We start from the raw sequence: 17,990 nt of genomic DNA, 5'->3' as shown, positions 1-17,990 counted from the left end.
CCAACCCATGACGTGAAGGGTTTGGCCAATATGACCTCCCCTGCTCCACCCCTTGGGTGGACTTCAAAACGAAGCCTACATTCCTCACTCTCCATACAGGTAGGGGCCAGAACAAAGACTGAAGGGAAGCACATACCCAGTGATCACTGAGAGTGCCTCATGCTCCATGAGCTGGCTGTAGTGCCTGGCAATATTCCCACACTGCTGCTGGCAAGCTGGGAAACAGGCCATAAGAACCTCATGGCTCCTTTGAAGAGCTGTGCAGGTGCAGCACTGCTCTGCTCCTACATCTAAGGCTTATCATACAGTTCAACCCTTGCTCCTCTTAGAAGCTGTCATGGGGGGTGGGATCCTGGAAGTCATTGGGCGATTCACTCTCAGCCTGTTGCTCATTTTTTTAGTAAATTCTGCCCCGAATTTAAAGCCATAGTTTTATGAAAAGGCACAGATAACAAAAATGCATTGAAGTCTTTTCCCAAGTTTTCTAAACTTCATGAAATACATTTTTCTTATCAAGAATTAAATTTAACTCATTTGGTGGGAATTTCTGTTTCCAAATGTCTTGTGAAATTTTTCATATAGAATGCTGTGAGCACCTTGGATTCTGAGTCCTATTCAGATTGCCAAATTGATGAACATTGCAGGAGGAAAAAAGGTGGCGGGGGGGGGTATGCCCACAAGAACACATTTCAGTTTGCATCTACCTGTGCATATCATTATAAACTTCTGCTGTTTCACCTGAGAGAGAGGCTAAAACCTACTTGAGATTTTTGAAATGAGAGAAAGGAAATATGCTTCCCTTTCAAGTCTAAGGACAGTGACAGTTTTCTAATGAAGGTAAATTATTTCGGTTTGTTCTTAGGAGAATTTAGAAATATGCTGTAGCTTGACGTTTATGGGTATGCCTTAAGTCGTATTAATCTGTTAGTTACAATCAATTCATTACATTTTTTTAAAAAACATTTATTTTTTAGAATACCTTTATTTTATTGGCTTATTTTTATGTGGTGCTGAGGATTGAATCCAGGGCCTCGCATGTGCTAGATGAGCGCTCTACCGCTGAGCCACAATCCCAGTCCCAAGTCATTACTCTTTTATGAACTTGCCTACGTATGGTTTGCAATGACCTATAGGCTAGAGGCTAGAGCCTATAGCTTTGGTATTTAATGAAGGACAGCCTAACCCAGTGGCTCAGCTTCCAAGAGAATCACAGGATTGGGGCAGCAAAGGAAAGGCAAGAGGAGGATCAGGTCCCCCACAGAACACCTGGGCATGTTAATACTTGAGTACTGGTCGTATCCTGAGTAGAGGCCAAAGCCAGAGGCTATTAAAATTGTTCCGTACCTAGACATCTCACAAATGGATGGGGTTTCTCCTGGGAAGTGAATGCTACAGAGCTGGCATTCGCTACTGCTTGTTCAAGGAAGGTATTGCCATTTCAGTCTTTTTAGTCTTATGGAAGAGGCAGCTTACCTACAAACAACTCCAATGTCATGGTTTTTGAGACAAAGCTGTGGAGTATTGATGTGAGGTCTCACATCTATGACTGACCTTTCTGCCACCCTTTCCACTACTTGCCTAACTGCAGGGCAGGAATGGCTTTAACGACTGTCTCTTCTCCCCTTCCCTATCCACCAGCTCCTTCTGATCAGACTTAAAGGGTGTTCTGTGCAGGGGTCCTCTGCAACCCTATGTTCTGTACGTCCCCAACAAAATACCTTTGAGCCAGAGGCATGCAAAAGTGTGAAAAAGAAGGCAAGAAGATCTATGCCCAGGGGCTCTGATGGCAGAATCCACCTAGACTTCATCTTGCTTACTGCTCTTTCACCCCTCCAGGCTCCAGAATGGCAATACCCCACTCTAAATGCATCCTCTTCCCAGATTCAACTTCCTTCCTACGTCCTCACATGTGCTAGTGTGATTGATCTAGATTCCATCCATTCTTACACATGTGGGTTTCACCTCTACCCTCACCTCCATTTAGCCATATTATCTCAGTTCTTTGCAGATGTCTCCCTTACTGTTCTCCAATCCCATCCCATCCCATCTCACATATCCACAAAGCCACTGGCATTGCTTATCCAAGGCTGTAGTCCACATCATCTCCTCGTGTATTTCCTGCCCACCATTTAGCATTTGGCTGGTACATGTGTGCATTGTGGGGCCCTTGCTTTCAGGGTCTCCTGCCATCTATCCTGACCAGTGGACTAGATAATCATCCTCAATGTGCACTTATGGGGTCATGTCTAATTTCCATTATTTCTAGTGTTAAGATGAAACAAAGTCTCCTGTCGTGGGTCAAAATCTGCCTGTTCAAGAAACTGGACCTCCTACAGCCCTGCTGTCTCCATTTGAGCCTCTCTAGGATGGATGCCCAGCTCTGGAAGTTAGCTGTCTCCAGCCTAATTCTGTGCCCAGATAATGGTCATGACCACAGTACATGGCATCTTCTCTTCTCACTTGCTCTCTGGCATAAGAAACAAATTTCTTACTATGACTTTCTTATGATAACTTTAGAAGTTGAACGTTTTCAGAAATACATGGCAGAAAGTTTGGTTTCTCATGCTGGTAACTTGGTGCAGTTCCCAGGAAACACAGTGCCTTCAGACCAAGTTAGCAACAGGGATAATCATTCTTGCCATTATTTGGTGTTGTCTGTTATTTCAGCCCACATGGACTGCTCTCTGTTTGAATGGGTCCTCTGGCTTCCTTTGGCCTGTGTCCACACATTCCTTCCGTCTCTGAACCTGGATAGTCATAAGTTACCAGATTACAACAGTGGCCATCAATTCATTCATGGAAGGAAGAGGTGGCTGGGCAGTGGAACAAGCATGAGTGTCAGGGCCAGAGGGTAGCTTGACACTGAGTACTGCCTCCCACTAGCTGTGTGAACTTGGTTAAGTGCTAACTACTCAGAGACTCAGTTTCCTCATCAACCAAATGGGAATAAACATGTCTGGTTTGGCAGGTTTGTGGGAAGACTCATTGTAATACTCATAAGGTCCCTCCCTGCTCTTCAGCAGGCACCACAGGGACAACGGCACTGTCACTATCTGCTTAGTAGAAAGCCAGGAAGAGATAACACCTTATCTTCTTCTCAGCAAAGTCTCCAGGTCCTATGGCATTAGCTACACCCAAGTAACATTCACCAAGTTTCTCAAGTGGGAACAACAGTAGGGAGCATGCTTTGTAGTCCACCAAAGGTGAAGGAGCAAAGACAGAGGACCTGGGGGAACACTCCACTCCATGTGTCCTTCAACCCTGAGCATGTGCAGCTGCCCCTTGAACTCCCATTGCTCCCAGTACTGACCAGCTCCATCTGGGATGTGGTCAAGGTGACCTTCCTAAGTACCTCATTTACCCTCATGGTGTTTCAAGATGACAGGTTGAAAGACCTCTGTGGTTGCTTCAAGAGGGACTTGCCAATGATGGTCAAAGTCATTTTGCTTAATTCCTAGATCCAGGTATCTGATCTGTCTTCCAGAGCAGACAGCATACAGAAGGTAACGGAAGATGGGAGAGACTGATGTCTGTCCGTCTCACTCTCAATGTGGCTCAGCTGGTCCACCTGTCCTACTGTTGTTTACATTTAATTAACACAATATTAAGTTTCCCAGTACGCTAATTAGGCTGGAAAAAGCTCTGATTGATAAACACATGGCTTAGAAAGGGAAATGTGCACCAAGATTTTTCTACAGAGTACAAGGAAAGAACAGGTACAAAAATAATGGTTCCATTTATGGAATTATCTTTTAATAGTCATTTGGTCTGATCACCTTAGAATCATGATATGGTGGGGTATGTACGTTCAACAGGCTTAAAAGAAACCTTAGGGATATTTCCTAATATTATATTCTTGCTTTTTTTCATCTTCTTTTTTTAAAGATATATTACCTTTCTAATAAAAATCATATTTACTTGTTTTCATTTACTCGAAGAACACCAGCCAAGTTTCTAAACACCACTTCCAAGTTCTATGGTTTCAGGAGAATCATGTGAAAACAAGAAAAGGGGAGAAGAATAACAAAAACACTGAGAGAACTTAGGTCAAGCTCTAAAAACAGAGAAGGAAATGGGACGTTCAGGCTTACTCCTTATTTATCATTTATCATAAGGGAAAGACAATGAAAATGGGAGAGGAATAATCATAACACACCCCCCTGCTCCACTCCCATGAGAGTGACAGTGAGATCCCAGATCAAAGTAAAAAATTAAATTTTAACTAATTTTTCATTTCAAATTTTATCCCAGTAAGGGATATGTCTACTGGTCACACACAGGCCAACATGGTAAGGGAGGGAGATCCTAGTAAATAACAGTTGCACAACACAGTGTGGACTGTGGGGACTGGCAGCAAATACTGTAGGAATATTTCTATGGCCAGCAGGACTCTGTGCTTCTCCTTCCAATGTCTGGGTCCTAGAAGGTCAGACCAGAGACAGCAAAGGCCCCTCTGCACGGCCAATGGACGGCACTGTTCACGTGTGACATGGAGCCACAGGGGAAGAAGGGCACAAGCCAGGGACATGGGGTTGCAGAGCTCAGCTGTCAATCAGGGTCCCCATGATATAGGTCACAGATCAAGAGCTTGATCCACTGCCTGGGATGTGCTTTGGCTGATGCATCTGCTCACGGGGTCTCTTAGTTTGGCAAAACCAAGGACTGAAGGCAGAAGGAAAGAAGTTGACTGTTAAACTTGACCTGACTTCCCGAAATATGGTCAACACAGCAATGAGTTATAGGATGTATCACTCCGTGATCTAAAACGAGGGCACACATGCAAAGAGAAGGCTGAGGAATAAGCCCAATTCTGTTGCCTTTGGCCCCTGAAGCAGTCAAGTGACGAGGACATCAAGCAGCTCGGCTCCTCTGAAGCCTCTGCCAACACTCACGGCTATTCCCTCCCATACCCAGCACTGGCTCTGTGTCAGCCTAAAGATTCCAGAAGCCCAGGCTTGGCTTCAGGGAGGCCAGAGATAAAGTAATCTCCCCCAGGACACACAGAGGGTGGATCCTCTGCTGTCCCTCCCTTCCAGAAGCCCAACGGGTCCCTGTCAGAATTCCAAGCAAAGGGTGACTCAGCAGAGGAGGAGGAGGGAGAGGAAGGATGTCTCAGGGCTGCATGGCCCATGCCCACAGGTGTGGTCCTGCACACTGTGGGTTTTCGGGTGGGTGCTGATCTTTAGGGAAAGAGTGTATTAGTGAATAAGGCATGCTCAGAAACCCTGGGGAGTCAGCAGGCCTCCAATGGCTTTAACACACTGCAGGTGGCGATGAAGCCTCATTCTGGCCTTAGCCACTTCTTCCTGTGCTCCTCCCATGAAGCCTGTTTCTCAGGCTTCAGCTGCGGTAGTGAGCCTCTGGGTAGTGTGGCGTGGAAAGTATAGGGCCGCTTGGCATGCCTCTGACTGAGCTGGTTATCTGTGGAAGGGAGCAAGTTCGGGAGATGTGGCTGGAACTGTCGCACGAGGGTTGGGGTGGATGCATCTGGCCAGGTAAACTAGCACACACAGGCACGTGTATAGGAGTGGTCACATGTGTTTAGGCAGGGTGTACATGGGAGCTGGCATGTAGCACACCAAGATTGTTCTTCCTGCACATAGATTTACCAAGGCAGTTCAGTAAAGTAGCATCAGTGGATGGCCCAATACAGAGACTTTTCCATTAAGGAGGACAGCAATGCAAACAAGTTATATGACCGCTGATGTTCTGAGCCCCAGGTCAATTGCGTATCACCGTGGCACACATTCCCACAAATCCTAGTTCTGGGGGCAGGAAGTTACAGAAAATGCTACGAAGTCAAACTGGGCCTCCATCTTATTAAGAAGATGCCGTAGAGTTCATGTTCCTTCTATTTCTGAACCAGGACACATTCCTGTGGAGACTTCTGGCCAAGGGACTGTGACTTGGGGCAGAATTCTGTACTGTGACAAGTCAGAGTGAGAAGACCCAAGATAAGGGATGTGGAGACTTTAAGCCCTTCAGCCTCCAGTGTTAACTTACTGTTAACTTTGGTAAGATAAACCCTAAAGATTTCTTCTCCTAAGGAATGGTTTAAAGCTTTTCTCTTTTTTTCACTTTTTCATCATTTCTTTTTCCTTTTCCTTCTCTCTTCTTTCACCTCTCCCCCCTCCCCAAATTATTTCTAACCTTTAACACTGCTTTATAAATGCTGAGCATACGTTCTTGCCTTTGACCATGACCAAGCCTCCAGGTATCACCCATTAGCACTGGATTGTGTGGACTGCTCCAGCCAGCGGCAATGCTACTGAAATGGATTTGTTCCTGGCCCTTCCTCTACCTCCCAGTAGCTCTCAGACCTGAGAGAGTCACATGACATCACCAAGCCTCAGCTTCCTCACATGTGAAACCCCATAAAAAGCCAGTCTCAGGACTCCGTACAACCATAGGGACACAAAGACCTCTGCCTCTGCCACCCCTTCTCCTGACCGAGCCCCACCCACCACCTTCTTCTGAGCTCAGCTTATTACTCAGAAACCTATGGCTTCCTGGCACTTCTATCAAAATATCACATCTCTTGGGAAGAACCTTCAAAATGCCACATTATTTTTCCTAGTAGATACCAGCTGTTTCTTAGGATTACAGTGTCTCAAAAAGCCCTGTCCTTCACACCCAGTAACATTTCTTTGAAATGGGTAGTTCCTCCCTTTCTTTCCTATCTTTTTAGTTTCATAATTCAATGACACTTTATTGGGAAATGTATGGAAATGACCCATTTAGGTCATATATTCTTCCCATTTTAAAATGGGAAGCATGAGGCATGTAACATCTAAGTCAAGGCTGCTGGCTCACTAAGCTGTCCCCATAGGAGCCTGTGAGCTTTCTGTGTAAAGGTCCTCTGTTAAATGTGTCCTTCACATTCTCTTTCTTTAAATACTTAAAGCATCCCTGTCGGGCAATATTCCTCCCACTTTGATAATTAGAGAAATAAGACTCACAGAGTCTCATTGAGCTGCCCAAGGTCACCAGGTAAGAAATGACAAGAAAGGATCAGAATCCAAGTTCACGGGGCTCCACAGCCCACTTCTTCTTCCTGCATTTATTCCCTCTCCTAAGTCCTGAACCAATTCTTACAAACCTTGCTCTCTTAGCAGCTCATACATTATAAAATGAAGCCCTTTGAATAAGCCATTTAAGGTACTGCTGGAGGAGCCATGTCCACCTCAGGTATTCCACACGTGTGCACGCCAAGCCCCAAGGGAGTCGCCACAGAAATCATAAAGAGAGAACATGGTCCCTCCACCAGGGAGATTTCAGTCTAGGAGCACGAGGAGGAGAATGTACCAGAACATTATGGGCCTTGATTCTTCAGAGGTCAATGTGGGAGAGGTGTTAGGAGTCACATAGGGTTTGGCTTCCCAGAAGGAGGACATTCAAAAAGCAGAGCAGGAAGAGGGCTTTCCAACAAGCCATAATGCAGCCCGGGGCAGGTTAGCAGCAGGCATGGGGTGAGGCTAGGAGTGGTCCTCGGCCAGCTCCAAGAGTCTTGGGGACAGTGACCTGGAATGCCGGAAAGATGGCAGTCTGGGCCTGATTCTAGAGCCTCTGGAGCTGACACATGATGTCCTCAGGTAAGGGGTACCATCTGAGGTGCCTGCCCAGTGATCACGTGGTCACTGTTAGGGATTAGTCTTAAGGATGGAGAAGCCTGAGGGAAGGGGAGACTCTGACCGGTGGTGACACCCCACAAGTAGAAAGAGGGAAGTTAGGAGCCAGCAAGTGGTTTGAGGGAAAAGCAGGATCATGAGGTGCTGAGAGAAGGGGCCCTGTCCCTGAAGGCAAAAGCACATGCCCCACCCACTCAAGGGTAACTCTACTTCAGAGAAATGCCACCAGCCAGCAGGAGACCCTGAGCTTCCACAGCTCCACTTCTCTATTCTGTCCCACCTCCCCACCTCTCCAGCCTCATCCAGATGCACTGTCCCCAGGAGGTAGGCCCACGGATAGCGATTGTGACACTGTGCCGTGTGTCATATTGTAACTGAGTTTCCACATCCTCCTGGCTGTATTGTAAGAGCCCAAGAAGAGGAACAAGGGCAAATAATGAAATATAGGAATGCAGGAAAAGAGGAAGCCGCCCAAGACACCAGCCCAACTGAAATGTGAAGAATTATGGAGAAGTGACAGAAAGGGAAGTAAGAGCAAGGAATTGCATTCCGTGGCTCAGTAGAGTGCTCACACACACACACACACACACACACACACACACACACACACAAAACGCACAGACATACATGGACACACCAAAACAGACATAGATACACACAGATACTCACAATCATACAGACACAAGCACAGAGACACAAGGAGAGACACATACAACCACCCAGACTTAAGGACAGATGTAAACACAAAGACACATTTTCACTCACAATCACAGAGACATATACAGACATACAAAAACACAGATACATGCAAACACAGAAACATACAAACAGACACAAGCATACACAGATACACATATCTTCACTTATACTTCAAAGACACACACAAACACACACACACACATACTAAATTACACACGATACACTCTCATATGCATAAACGAAACAGATACACACTAACACACATACACTCACTCACACAGAGGCACACACATCCTCAGCCATAGACTCACAAACACACACAGGGCACCCCCCCCCATTCATTTAAAGAAGAGACACAAAGATATATGCACTCTTTCATACCACAACAAATGTGCCCTCACTCAGACATATGCAGATACAGAGACACACACTCACACGAACACATATACCTTTAATCTAATACCTTTAATCAAACGTTTCAGACTGAGCTCTTAGTTCTGAGCCTCAGAAGGAGAGTAGAACTAGCCTGCTTTAATCCAGCTACCTGAGGGGTCTAACCTGAGAGTGCTCTAGTCGTCTGCTCTTAAATGGTCTATATCCTGGAAATCCTAAATTCCTAATGATTCTAATAGAGGCCATTCTGTTTTTTTCTTTTTTCTTCTCTTACATTTAAAGAAGTCAGAATAAAAACATAGAAACACTTTCTTAATGTTATAATCAAAAAATCTAATTTTGAGGCTGAGATTTTAAAAAGGGGACTAATAGGAAAGAAAGCTTAAGTATATTTAGATAGACAAAACGCATTTAGGAACCTCCAGATATCATTTTTTTTTTAAAGGAAGAGAACAGAAAAGGAGAGAAAAGACTGGAAAAATAAGAACAAAATAGCAAATTAACCCGTTTGTCTGTGGCATTTTCTGTTTGGAGAGATAACCGGCACCGAGCTCTGAGTCAAAGACATCCCCACCGGAGGAGCTTGGAGGTTGCTTAGAAAAAAAAAATCCTTATCTAGTGTTTTCACAGGCACATGGCAGGAGTGGGCAGGGGCCCACCAAGGAGGCATGTAGCCTGTCCTGCTGTGGAGGCCCCTGGATATGGATGGAAAGTTCCCTTAGCAGCAGAAGTTGAGGCACCATTGTCCCCCCTCTTCCTTACTCCCCGACAGAAACAGGGGTTACCCCGAGGACTGCTATTGTTCTGATAGGAAACTACAGATGAGCTGTGGAGACTTAAAATGCAAGCAATACTTTCTGAGGTTTGTTTCTCTCCATTTGTTATATATTTTTTGTAAACCATCACTTTAAACTTTGCAATGAACTTAAAACTAAGAGAAACTGTGAATTGATTGGGTCAGAAGCTTTGACCATGGCACCTTGGCTTGCCACCAATGTACACAGTGTTCAGTGGACATCTGGGTCTGGAGTGGGGCATGCTTCTGGCAGGAGGGGACTCTCCTGTGCTCACTGGTGTCCTGACCACTCCTTATACAGGACACTCCCCTGCTGCACTCAACCCTTCACCAGGCCACTGAGGATGTCACCATACAGGTTCCCATCCCTGTGTGTGAGAAGGAGAGTCTAGATGTCTTAGTCCTTTGGCTGGAGGCTGGTTAAGATCTGCCTATGGAACCTGATGGAATGGGCTGCCCAGAGGGAGGCTCAAAGCCCAACTGCCTCACCCTCTGGAAGATCCAGGACCATCCTCCTCACATCAGATTACTCCTGATGGGAGCGCTCCTGGGACAATCACTCTGGATGCCATTTCTGCAAGGCACATATTGTTCTTACCTGTCATAACACTTTTGACATTGAAGTGAAACACTGCAGCTGGCCATGCATGCCACTGAAATCCCAAACATCAATTTTCCCACTGAGATAAGTTTAAATGCACTCTAGAGGCACCTATTAAGCCCCTGCCAATTCCTAAGGAGTCTCTGCCCGCTCCCAGGGAGACACCCCTGTGACCACAGGACCTGCAAGCAAGAGCACTGCTGAGTTTCTCTTCAAATTCTTTACCAATACTACTGGCAATGCTAGAGAGGGTAAGAAAGATCTGAATCTCTAAAATTTTGGCCTTCTCTTTTTTGCCTTCAGTGTTGGCCAATAAGTTTCTCATCTCCAAACTTTGCTTTTTTCATCTAGTTAAGAAGACTACTTTGTACAAAGACAGCTGCTGGGGTGTTGTGCCCCCAGCTTTTCTGGCTCTTCTCAGCTTACATTCAGATGTCTCTCACCCAGATGTCACTTGCTTTCTGCCCTGAGGTCCTGAGGCTGCCAGGAGGGCTCTGTTCATACAGGTGCACTTCATCATGCTACTCTGACACCAAGGTGCCATGGCACAGTGCAGAGGATCCTGGTGGGACAGATGCCTGGTTCCCCGATAGCAGTGACCAATGGACACCCTTTGCATTGGCTCTCTCTTTATCCTCTTCCCTTCTACCCCAGAATCACCATTCAAATAAATTAACTCTGCATGGGTCCCTGTCAGGCTGGGAGAACCACTGATTCCTTCCATGCCAGGGAGAATTGCTAAAGACATACTACAAATATACAAAGGCAAATTTGGGTGTTTTTTTTTTTTTTTTTGCAAATGTGGGTTTTTAAAATCCTATGTTACTGATAAACACAACATAACCCACAAGTCAGTGCCTTCCAGGAAGATGCCAGGAAGATTCTGCTTTCTCTGCAGAATGGGTCTCTGCTCGCTGGGTCTCCTTCCTGTCAACAGAGATGCTGGCAGTGGGGGAGCTTTTGGGACAACAGGGTCTGCCCTGCAGAAACAGGCCTGAGGCTTTGAGAAATGTAATATTCTTGGGCAAAAATATCTAAGAGGGTTGTTGATAAATTTAGAGATTCATGGAAAAGGGGTTCCTTTAAATAAAAACAAAATAGTTAAAAATTTACCTTGGAGCAAAAGCTTTAGCATGCCCCTCACAGTCTCTAGAAGTCCAAGAGACCTCCTGAGCTCACCTGGGAGCTAACTCTTGTAGCATAAATGCTCTTCCCTCTGTCACCTGGATGTCCTCACCTGTGTCACCTGTATCACCTGAATGTTTTTTTCCTGTGTCACCAAGATATCCTCATATGCATCATCTGTGTCACTTGGATGTCCTTGCCTATATCATATGGAGGCCCTTACCTGTATCACCTGTCTTCTGGGTGGTCTCACCTGTCATGTGGGTCTCCTTACCTGTAACACCTGTAACCCAGATGATAGTGTCACAGAGATCATATAACTAGGGTCACCTATGTCACTTGGTACTGGCCTAGATGGTCAGTTCTTCAGTGTGCTAACATCAGAGCACCCCTGATGTCATGCTGGAGATGAGACAAGAAGGAAAAGGGACACTCCTTTTTCTGCACTCCCTTAGGGCCAACTGGTTCTCTGCAAGGAAAAAAAGAAAGTAGGGGCCAGCAGACATCTGAAGGTTCCAGATGCCAGTCCTGTTTGGGGAGATATGGTGGCCTGGGAAGGCTAAAATAGCTCATTATGAAAAGAGAACTGGCTGAAAGAACTGAGGCAAGAGAGGGGCACATCTCTCTTTTTCTCTCTCACTCTCCTTTAAATGCACAGGGTCCTGAAAACCTTGAAAACGTGGAAATGTCAATGCTTTTAATGCAGGAGTGCATGTTCTCAATGTGTCCTGTGCCTGGGCTTTGGGCACTGCCTCCTGACTGAGCACCCTGCAGGCCTAGGAGCTTCCAGCCCTTTCCTTAAAGTGACTCTACCACAAAAGCTAAGCCTTAACCATGTGGGAAGCCAAAATCTTGCTTATGAGCAATATTTCATCTTCAGGCAACAAAATATAAAAACATTTAAAAATATGCAAGAAGGGAAAATATATATTACATGTAGCTCACAGAAAGTTTTGCTCTCTGCAGTTGCAGAATATTCAAATCTAGGTTATTTATTATGCCAACATATGTTAGGTAGAGGACCAAGCAAAATAAAAATCGTAAAAAACAATATAAGCATATTTGTACTTTAGCTGAGAAAACGTTCATATTCTATTTCAATTCAGAGGCTTCAGGTTTAAGTGACTGAAGTATAAGAAAAGCTTAAACTGGAAAGATCTGCATAAACACCAAAGATATTGAGGAAGTCAGTCCTTTGGCCTCCTTTTAAATTGCTACATTTAAAGTATATATACTTGAAAAGATCAACACTGTCACGAGCTGATGTCATCCCCTCCCACTGACATTATTCTTACTCAGAAGTTAAAAACCTCCATCTGTATCCACCAGTGACAACAGGCCCAGAATGAGAAAGAAAGTAAAACTGACCTCTGAGCCAAGGCTCAAAGGAGAAGTAAAAAAACCCTGAACTACAATTCACACGCTTACTCATGGGTGAGTCCCTGAGACCCTCATTCCCAGTTTATATTCCCTTATTTTATGAAAAGACAACTAAAGGATTCTCATTTTAATTTTCACCAGGTGAGAAGCTGCAACTCAGAAAGCAGAGGAAGAGACCAAAAGTGCCATTCAAACAGATAAGAGAACTCAAAGCCAGCAACGTTCAGGGTACAGTCATCTCTACAGGCAAAATGACTTTTTCTTTCTGAAGCTCAGAACCTTTGGGTTAACAAACACAAGTATATTCTGGCCTCAGAAACACATTTTAGATCTGGACCGCTGTGGAAAATCCAAAATCAACAGCCTTACAACATGGGAGGCAAGAGAAAGGAACCAATAAATGAATAATGAAGGCTGGGAGTGGCAGAGCTCTTGCCTAGCAGTTTTTAAAGGGTTGGAGTGTGTAGTTCCCTAGTAGAGCGCTTACTGAGCATACACAGGGCCCTGCATTCAATCCCTAGCATCATCACACACATACACACTTATACAAAATAGTCTTTAAAAAAATCTTGGGGAGGGAAGATTTCCTATTCAAAAGAGTTAAAGTATACTTGAAACAACGCAGACAAAGCAGGGTAGGCTTCAGTAGTTTAGAAACTTTAGGCTTAAAAAATTCCCCCTGCCTCCAAAGTGCTAGATTAAAGAGGTGCTGGCTGAGGTGGCCTGCAAGCAGGGGGACTTGTATGTCAGACCTGGCACAGCCCCAAGTATGACAGCGGCTCCAGAGGCTTCTGCTGCAAATGAAGCACTCGCCAGTCACTGGCTGAGTGATTTCACACATGATTGGGACAATGGGTTTTGCCTCGTAGATCCATTTTGGTGCAAATATATTGTAGATGCGATTGCAACTATCTGCCAAGTGCCTAAATCTCAGGTAGGGGCAAAAGGATTTGGTGTCAAACGCTTCCAGGGTTCTGTTGCCGGGAAAGTAGACATGGAGGAAATACAGAACATTCTGAGATTAAAAACAGGAAATGGGTGAATTCAGTGCCCCTTCTGGGAAATGATGAAATGAAATGTGTTTCAACCTTAAGGTGTAATCATGCAAAACTTAGTTTATCAAGGTTATTAAGACATATGACTTCTCATCAAGATAAATGACTTTTTAAATTTAAAAACCCAATTAAGATAAAGCCTACTCCTCTGGTATCATAAATGTCTAGTGATCATGTCCGCAACCCACTCTTCATATCATAAAAACTACATAAAACGGAGCAGTATCTAATGTACTGTGATATGATAAATGTTTCAGTGACCTCAAGCCAAAACTTACAAAGTTCATAATTAGTTGGTTTCCACAATTTTATTCAGAGATGGAATGCACGAATTGAGTGAAACTAGAATTACTGTGTTAAAGCATAAATCCCTTATGCTAGAAAGCACAGCTCATGTTTTCAAAGCAGGTTTGAAACTGGTAAATATGTCAAATAAAAGTACACTTTAGCTTGCTCCTTGGAACTAGTATGTATGCCTGTGTCACCACCTGTGGCTCAGTCACTGACACCTAGCATGCAAGAATGAGGGGCACCAAGAACCCAGCCCGCGCAGTGATCCTTGTTCACAGATTGACACCTGGGGCAGTTGTATAAATCATACCAAAGATCTACATTTATGAGTAACCAATGCAAATGAGAGGGAATGAAAGAACAGAAATGATGGGAAACCTAACAGCATAAATATTTTCACACTTCAATGACACATTTCTAACGGTCAGGAGCGAGGCAGAGTTATCTGTGTGCAAGGTTAGCGTCTCTCAGCATAATGAGTTATCAGCACCCAATTTACCCTCCCCCGCCTGCCTCTGCATCCTGCCTGAGGATTCACCAGGCAGCTGCAAGCCCCCCGAAGCAAACTCTCTTTCAGAATTGGGGGTGAGGGGTAGGAGTTGCTGATGGTTCCGAGGTGCTACTTGTTCAGGGCACTACATTCCCACATGGGCCTTGCAAACCAAACCTGGCATCTGCACCATCAAAGCAGAAGCTGGGTGGGAAAGGGTAGGAAGTAAGGAGAGAAGGTATGCACTTATTCTCGAGAAATGGAGTTAGGGACCAGGCTCAACAGCTGGCCTGCTCCTCAAAGGGGCAATGCATAGAACTTGTGGGTACTCCACCTGTGCGTGTATCCCAGAATTTCTGATAATAGTCCTCCAAAATGGGTGTCATTGGCATGTAGCTGCTTGGAGAGGAGGAAGCTACTCAAAGCTACATGGTGGCCAAGGACTGACCTGAGATTCACCCATGTCCAGAGCCTATTCCAGACCTACCTCTCCATCCTTCTCACTGCCCTCATTTTCCTGTCTCTGCTGAAACCCCTTTCCAAAGTTGGGGATCATTTTATGTTTCTCACCTAATTTCTCATAGTTAACTTTGGTAAGTTCATCCCTACAGATTTCTAAATGAATTTATAAAATAAGACAGATGAGCTGTCTTGTTTCCAGAGCTTTGACTCGAACTATGCATGGAGAGTCACTATATGTCCCAAACTTATTTCTCATAGATCCTTTAACATACTTTTGTTTGTTTGTTTGTTTTTATTTGTTTCTGACATGCATTATTTTTTGTAGTACTGGGTAATGAACCCAGGGGCCTTGAGCATGCTAAGCATGTGTTCTACACTGAACAATTCTTCCAGTCCCTGTAACATGTTTTAAAATGTTATGAATTAATGCTCTCAGTGCAACAGGGTTTTAATTAGGGTGAGAGGGGCTGTAAACTTTCTTGGTAATAGGCAATAATGGAAGAAATGATGTGAACTAGAAAATGTTTAAGGGTAGAAAAGCCACCCACCAATGACTCCCTATCACCTCCACTTCTGGCCCAGCTTACTCATGGCTTCAGAGCAAGTTTATGGGGGCCTACCTCGGGTGTCAGCCCTCCTCCTAGGGTCTACTCCTCCGCCCACACAAGCCACACCTGGTAGGCAAACCACTAAAGTACACCTGAAGTCTCTATTCTCAGCCATCACCGTCTTCCATCAATCTGTTTTAAAACTCTAGTCATTCTTGAAGATTCAGAATATAACTCATCTTTTAAAAAGCCTACAAAGGGTCTCATCAAAACTGATTTCTGTCCTTGCTTATTTTGTGGGTTTTTATACCTTCACTGCACTTTGCATATTCTGCCCCCTTCAAAAACCTCAGGCCATATCTCATTCATCCTCTTTATTCTGCACTATATGCTCAACAAATATTTTATGAATGGAACTAGACTGGATCATAGAAACCGTGGCCAAATTTTCCTATAGGTTTACTAATGATATTTAGAATACAATACTAATATGTCTCAATATATAATTCAGCCAATTCAGTTCTTTTGATGGTAACAGAGGTCATAAACACGTGGCTTAAACTTTAAAAAATGGTAACAACTAAGGACTCCCATGAGCCCCAAATTTAGAATCAGAAAACTTGGGTTAGTACAAGTAGGATGATTTAAAGATGACTTAATTAAAACTCTTTAGTTTTATAAATTGACCAAGCAGTGGCCAAGCAGGAAGTCTGGCAATGCTAAGAAGTGAATGTCATTTCTAGGCCAAGCCAGGGCCTTGGGCATGTGCTGGGAATGGGCCTCATCTGTGCAGCAGGAAGAGAGAAGTAGGGAGGACTAAGTTTACAAGCCATGGCCAGCACACTTCTCTTCCTCTAGTTGTATATTATTCAAGGGAAGCACCTCTGAGCATCTTCTACACATGCTTCTGGTGCCTTTTATTAAATGACTGGGTGCTATTACTAAACAATGTGACAAAATCACTTATTGGATTTGTTTCCTCCTATCTCAAGTCCTATCTGGTTCATTTTTCTCCATGTCTGTCTTTAGGAGTGTGGTGGACTATGTCCACTCCAGGTCCAGTGCCCCTAGTTGGTTCATTCATAAAACAAAATGGAGGCCCATTTTATTTGTCTAGGGGTCAGGGCCTTCTGTGCTGCTGTGGATGATGTCCACGGTCTCAAAACTGTGTTCTCGTTCTAATCTTGGCACCATAACAATAAGGAAGCAGCACCTTAAAGAGGTGTTTTACCTCAAGGGATGTGCCAAAAATAACTGTTTCTTGATGTACACATCCTACTTATTTTTCTTTTAGAGGTGAGAATTTTTCAAATGGTCCATTTGTGGAGCATCTCATAAAATCACTAATCAGCAACAAATCTTCTTTTCCTTCTCCTTTGGCTTGAACTCAAAGGGATTCTGAAAAATGTTGGATGTGCTGTTTCAAGAGGCAGCCATTTAAGACTTCAAAAATGTTACTATTCCGACAAACTTTCTATCACTATTTAACAAATGCGAAGCTATAGCTTACTGATAGGAAATTAAATAAGCAAATTCTCTTAGAAATGCCCCTGGCTTATCTTAGCAGAAACTCAGGTTTGTTTGGGTTTTTTTTTGTTGTTGTTGTTGTTATTTCTTTTTTTTTAATTTAAAATTTATTTTTTTTCTATTTTTTATACATGACAGCAGAATGCATTTTAATTCATAGTACACTCATAGAGCACAATTTTTCATGTCTCTGGTTGTACACAAGGTAGAGTCACACCCTTTGTGTCTTCATACATATACTTGGGGTAATGATGTCCATCTCATTCCACTGTCTTTCCTACCCCCATGCCCCTTCCCTTCCCTTTGCCCTGTCTAAAGTCCCTCCATTCCTCCCATGCTCCCCTGGTCCCCAATATAGATATTTTATTATTATTTCTAAATAAATAAAAGTACGTACATTATACTCTGAGTATAGTAACATGTCCCTCCTCTCTGCCGGGCCTCTGTTTCTTTATGGGCCTTGGAATATGAGCCCTCTAGGCCCCAAAGGGGAATGGGAAAGGGACTCCATCAGTAGGCCCATGACACAGGAGGATGGCGCAAACATTGAAAAGAGCCTATCCACATACTAGTACTCTGAAGCTCAGCTTCTACCTCATTCCCCTTTTACTTGAACTTTCTAAGAAATCTTTTGTGTCCATGGCATGCATACCACTTGCCCTTGAGTGGTTCAATGACTGCACCCCAGAAATTCTGGCTCTTAGGAGAAGATGAATTATCTTAAAGATAATATTTTCATTCACCAAAGTAAAAATTTAAATCAATTAAAAATCTGATAGAGTTAACTATAAGACTTGTTTCACTTGAATAAGGAGTATTGAAGGAGTATTTCCATGGGGACAGTGGCAAGTTTTTCTTCTCTTGCTTAGGCACATAGTGTGATTTTTTTTTTTTTTTTTTTTTTGCTCCTTTAAAGCACTTGAAAAAACTTAATTTTCAATGATTTCCTTAAAAAAGCTTGGCTTTGAACTTAAGCTTGATTCCCTGAAAAATGA

At 43.9% G+C, this 17,990-nt stretch overlaps 1 protein-coding gene across 1 annotated transcript in view; it reads right to left on the bottom strand.

The window, feature by feature from the left end:
• Ikzf1 (IKAROS family zinc finger 1) overlaps positions 1-17,990 on the bottom strand; it is a 93,471-nt gene that overhangs the window by 35,657 nt on the left and 39,824 nt on the right. The gene's annotated exons all lie outside the window — the stretch shown is intronic.

Source organism: Urocitellus parryii, chromosome 3 (assembly GCF_045843805.1).
Source record: "Urocitellus parryii isolate mUroPar1 chromosome 3, mUroPar1.hap1, whole genome shotgun sequence".
NCBI classification, from domain to species: Eukaryota; Metazoa; Chordata; class Mammalia; order Rodentia; family Sciuridae; genus Urocitellus; species Urocitellus parryii.
This window is presented reverse-complemented; position numbering and strand designations above follow the sequence as displayed.